Here is a 6,468-nt window from a genome sequence, read left to right as displayed (position 1 = left end):
GTCTGAATGTTATTAAGCTTCAGTTCCAGAAATAGACCACTAGTGTGTGCTGTGTACCATAACATTTCTGAAGCTGTAGGGTACTCTTGAGAGCCTAAATATCACATTTTGTTCCTTTCTTATGTATGTCAACAGCAAATTTTATACATCTACAGTATATTCTTCCAACTGCTTTACTTACAGTAAACATATTCTACATTCAAACTGTGCAGATTAAATGGGGCATTTTTTTTACAAGCGTTATCGGTTAGTTTGAAACAAATATATTTGTGACTCATTGTTTAGACAGTATTTTATGTGTTTCCATTTATTTAGGTTACTCGTTTTTTGTTACATGTGGAAACCTCCATTTAAAAGCAGAAATTAATACCATGGTGACTTAAGCAGTTCCTCTAATTGCCATTAGATGCTGACTTCAAGCTAACTGAGTAAAAGAAGTCAAAATTGTGTGCGAGAAAAAAAAACATTCTTTGACCTTATGGTGAGTCAGACCTTCACCAAACAGGTATGGGTTTTTCTCTTCAATTTCTAATAAAAGAGAAATGATGAAAATCACTTCCTCAAGAATGCTGCAGAAGTTCATAAACATGATATTGATTTTATTTGTTCCTCATGACCTCTGTGTTTCCTGATTTTCACACTGCACCTGTCAGTTTTTGGTGTGGAAAATATGTCAACACCTTCAGTCTCCACACTTCACACTTCAGTGGAGGTGTCACACATCTTGGACAAAAACAAAGTGTGACACTGACCTCTTGTGCTAATTTCATAGCATTGCAGTTCATCTGTCCATGTGAAATTACTCTGGAATAACTTTCAGGTTCTCATATATTTTGGCAGATTACATGTTCCTTTATGTGTCGAGAAAATTAAATGACAAATTTAACCAAAATAGACAAATAAATCTTCCCTTCTCTGTCTCTCTTCCCCCTATATCCTTACACACACAACTCCCACACATACACCTATTCGTACATCAGTAGGTGTGTGTGTATAATAATATAATCTAAATGTGAAATTGCAAATGTACTCAGGTAACTCCTGTTAATTGCTTAATTATTTAATCGTAACTGTATTTTTTTTTATTGCTGTCCTTGTTTCTCTGTCTTGCCTTGTTATGTCTCATATGTGTCTTCTTGTTAATCACTTATCTTGCGCTATTAATAAACCACCAAAAAAAAGAGAATATTATATTAATATCAAGTTACCAGAAATTAAATGTTGTACCAGAAAAATACAGAACAGAATTATTTCTGTGCATGGCATCCACATGTTTGATGTATACAGTAGATCAGTGAGTCAGAAATCTCATTATAAGTGTGAAGAACTGTACAACAAAGATTGAGCTTAAAAAAGCATCGGCCGTTCTACATACAGCCATGAACATCAAAACATCAGCATAAAATAATCCAACAGGTGGGTCTCTGGGGCTGAAGTCCATCACAAATTAGTCTCACTGCAGAACAATGTAATGTTCATCATATAAGACACAGTGTAAATGCAGTTCAGAGTCTATTTCAGGTCTTGAACTGTGGTGTGATGCCCCCTGCTGGGGTACAGAAGGGAGCCTAAAACCCCACATCAGCAAATGAGAAGTGCTGATTGTGACAGAATCTGAGCCTTCACTCTTCATGCTCAGTTAATTGTTTACCTGCTGAAAGCTGCCAGAGGTAAGAAAATAACAAAAAATACAACAAAGTTCTTGCTCAGCGTTCTGTAAAACTGCACACTTAGACCTACTTCTGCAGGTGAGATGTTTTAGTTCAGTGGTGCCCCTTTCTTCCATTAGCTCCCCCTTTCCCCTTCATTATTACACTGTATTTGTAGTCTGCTCAGTTAAAGCTGGCTGCAGTCTCTGGCTTCCAAATAGAAAGATCATGACATCAAAGGTTTAAGGATTTAAAAAAGTAGAATAAAGAGTAAAATAAGCTTTCAATTAGTAGAACAGCAGGACTAAACTAACTTGCTACCAATGCTGCATTTGGAAAGATTAAAGGACTATGTGAATGATGCTACAAAAAGTGAGAAAGAACTCAAATGAGGTACTTGACAGCAGCCATGAAAATTAAAGATACATTTTTGCAGAGAGACGCTCAGTCTGGAAGAAGAAAAAACAATGTGAAGCACCGTCTCTTAGTCAGATTTTGTTCACCTCATATTTGAAAACATAAAGTATTTCCTAATGTAGTATTTCTATAGGAAAGCAAGATTTGGCTATCGATACATGCACAGTTTTTTATAAAGTATAAAGTCATCTCATAAAATAACTATCAGTTAATAAAATAGAATGTAAAGTCTAAGACAATACATTTGTAATGAAATGGAAGAATCCCTTTCAGATGGTTGTTTGGGTAATGATGACGGGGCTGACTTACAGTACGTTTAGGTTTGCGTGCCAAAAACATGATGTGCACGTCAAATGTCATCTTATTCACAGTATTAAAAGGATGGAATATGGATACTGGACAAAAATTATTACACTTTTCCAAAAAGTGAAAACAGATGTGGAGGAATGACACGCAAAACTCAGTTGCAAAATTGTATACAGTAGAAAATACACACTATGTCAATTTCCTTACTGGGCATATTGTTGGCAGATGGGAAATTCTTTAGCCAGTTTGCCTAAATCTGAGCCATATTTGTAATACTAATATAAATCTAAGCCACTGGAATATGGGGATGTGACATGGCACACAGTCTTTATTATTATGACAGAGGCATGAGTGAAAAAGCCCCAGTGCTTGATTTGTGTACAATGCCCTTTCTGCCCAAATGTCAAATAATCCATGTTTGACTTCTGACCATGTGGAGTTTTCTACATGGAATAAAAGGGCGGTGCATATTAAGCCTTTGGTATTCAGAAAAGATTAATAACATATTGAGAAGATTTTAGTTAAAGGAAGCCTGCAGGCTATTTCACACAGACAACTTCAGTGCACGGATAAAAAATCTAGTTTTAGGAGATGCCTCAAACTTTCCTCTAACACATTTAACCTGCCTCTGACAGACTGTTGTTTTAGTCCCTTTTTTACTGTACTTTTTACTAACTTTTTGTCTTCACCTCAGGTGGGCAGCATCTCTTGGTCTGTCTGTGTCTTGCTTGCTTGCCAGCCACTTCCAATGGATTGACATTGACTGTTGACAGGATGCACATCTCAGCCAAGCCATAGTATAAATAGTATTTTACTTTTGAAAATGTATCAAAGGAAATCTGGGCAGCCAGTTTTTCATGGGCCTGATGCAGCTGATAAAATTAATAATAGTGCTATGCTATAAAATGCTAAGTTTGTCAGTAGAGGAGATGCTGGATCTGCTTTGAGCATAAACCAGGCTTTTGACCGACAGATGGAGCAAACAGTTTTAAAGGAGGGAGGATTGTAATGGGAGCACTGTCACGCATTACTGTGTGGCAGTGGCAAATGGTTTACGTGGCTCACGGGTCAGGTAGGAGGGCCTCGTAGCAGAATTTTGCTTAATGCCCCAGGGAGCTCAGGACCGGCTCTGGCGGCTAGTCTAAGCAACGTTACATTATCCTTACAATAACTTTTAATAATTATTTAATAATTAATAATTTTAATATATTTTACTCTAATAATTAAAATGGCTGTCCCCTTGGTTAAATAAATGTGTGTTGTGAACATCAGCAATATATCCTAGGATCTTTTATTCACTGTAGAATGTAATACTTAATGATTTGCTGATACTGGCTGATAAACATGCCAGCATGTGAATAAGGGGACTACTGGCACTTATTTTTTTCCACTTCAGGCACAGGGTGGATGGACAGACAGACGTAGGTTGTCACTCTTATCATGGCTAGGCTGTTTTTGGTCATTGAGATCGAAAACAGTGTGACAAAATTCTGAATTATTTTGACATTGTTTTTTGCTCTAGCTAACAGGAGCTAACTGGTTAAATTTGGTAGCAGTTGTCCAGCTTGCTAGGAGAGGCAGGGGGCATGTGTTTGGCTGAAAGATGAGGGGGTGGTGACTAGTGGTATCATCATGAAATGTGACATTATGAAATAAAATGAGCCGGGAATTTGAAACAAATCTACAATGAAATAAAAGATAAAACTTTGTTGATATGAAAATAAAAATGATGAAATAACATTCCGCTATGATGAGATTGACTTTTAATGATCTCGTAAATAGTTTCAGTGTCACTGGGAAAAATCTCATTATGAAATACAGACATTTGAAATTTAATTTTAATAATTTATTAAATCATTTCACATTTCTTGGTTTATTTTTTTAAGATTTTACACAATTTATTCATCTTCATTTAAGACTGAACACTTTGGGGCTCCATAAGTAATAACAGTAATACACAATACAAGGTAACTAATTTTGGATATTTTCAAAAAACAACTTATCTAATTCAGACAGGTTAATGCAGATACAAATACCAGTTTTATGATTCAATGTAAAACGCACACCCTAGTACCAGATCCATATTCACTAATGTTAAACCATCCGCTGTATCCAGTTCTCTTTATACACCCAGTGCTGTGACCTTGCACACTGCATTATTGTGTTGCCGGCTCGACTGCTATGACAGCTACCAGGGCTGAGCAAGTACTTGGCTGAAACGAGTATCCGTACAGATAATGGGGTGTGCTGTGCCTGGACCAGCAGCATGTTGTACCAGCTGTGTGTAAGTTCGAACTTAGCCTAGTTATAGCGTAAATTATTACAAAGTTGTGATTCATGCATTACTAAAGTATATCTGGTCACTGTCCCGTTTGTGTGTACGTCCCTGGTTGGTGTCTGATCCCAGTATGTGTTTACGCCCCCGGTTGGTATCTGATCACAGTATGTGTGTATGCCCCCTGTTGGTATTCTATCCCAGTATGTGTGTATGTCCCCGGTTGGTGTGTGTGTCTGTCCCCTGCTGGGTGTGTGTGTGGGTGTGTCTGGTCTGTCCACTCTTGGTGTGTGTGTGTGTGTGTCTGTCCCCTGTTCGTGTGTGTGTGTGTGTGTGTGTGTGTGTGAGATCTGGTCTTGGCATAGCCTTCATTCCCTCTCATACACACCTGCAACCAACTACCAATCAAGCCTTGCAACCAATCCTCCTGCACACCTGCGATCCATCCAATCATCCATCTCCTGCAGTATCTTACCCCAGGTCTCCTCTCCAGTCTTCCCCAGATCGTCAGTTAACCTATGGAGATAAGTCAAACTAACTCTAAGTAACAACTACATAGTTACCCAGGTCCCTAGGGTAGGTGTAAATTATAAAATGTCACAGAATTATACTCACTAATGGTAAAACAGTATTTCTGCCACACAGCATAATATTTTCATTAATTGCATGCCATTTTGCAACATAGATTTCAATATTGATCTAGCTTACTAAGATGTCCTACAATGCCAAGTGGCTCATTCCAGCCAGAAAGCTAATGAGCACGGTAACCACGATGATGGAACTCTTATCTTTGATTTTTGATTGGTCACTTGCCTTAGTTATGACTTTACGTCCAAACTAGTTAGGTTATGCCCCAAGTAATCGTGTTGCAACCAGTTTTAGTAGCTGATTTAGTTGCAAAATAAGTAGTAGTTACTAATCCTCTAGTGTCGACTTTCCACCGTAACTTAGGAGAGAATTTACACATAGCTGGTGCAACCCAGTGCAGATCATGAGCGAGCATCACAGAGTTGATGCCAACTAGGCAGTCTGAAGCCTGAGCTTTTTGCTCACAGGGATTACTTACATACGTTTAGCCTACCTCATTATTTGAAACTTTGGCCACGTTTAAAATGAACATCTGACATTGTAACATTATATATGATAGAAAATTAGGAAAAGCATAATAGGTCACAATAAAGATAAGAGCATCTTTGAGAGCTCCTCTTACTGCGGGATGCTGGCTACCATAAGCTGTCTGTGTTAATATAATGTTTTACTCTTGTCTCTTTACACACGTTTATACATTTTCACTTATCGTTTTTCTCTGTCAAATAGTCTGTCATGTTTGTGTCTGCCACATTCCAGACAGAGGTGAAAGGGAAGTCTGTAAAACGTGATAATGTCGTAGGGATAGAAGTGGACTTAAAGCCTCTAGTCAATCAGGACATACTGTAGACTGTGAAAATGGATTGCTGTTGAATATTAGCAAACTACAAACTATTTGCAAACTCTGCTTTGCATATCAAACTCAATGCTAATTCACCATTCTAATTCGAGTGGAGAAAAGAAAAAGAGAGATGGAGGTGGAAAAGCAGTGCACACAAGGCAGAGTGCATGAAAGGCAAATGCATGGAGAGTAGGGATCGAGGCATTTCTGGGACAGGGAGATAAGGTACCTAAAAACTACTTTTTGTTTATCATGACAGCCTTATATGCATTTTTGCATACTATGTTGCACCTAAGACAAAATAATTCAAAATGTGTGCTGTTTTTGTCTACATATTTCTCTTTCTGTCTCCCTGTTCTTCCAATTCATCTCTGGCACTGAGGCTGAACTGA

The sequence above is a fragment of the Siniperca chuatsi genome, linkage group LG18, assembly GCF_020085105.1.
Source record: "Siniperca chuatsi isolate FFG_IHB_CAS linkage group LG18, ASM2008510v1, whole genome shotgun sequence".
NCBI lineage: Eukaryota > Metazoa > Chordata > Actinopteri > Centrarchiformes > Sinipercidae > Siniperca > Siniperca chuatsi.
Note: the sequence above shows the minus strand (reverse complement) of the source record.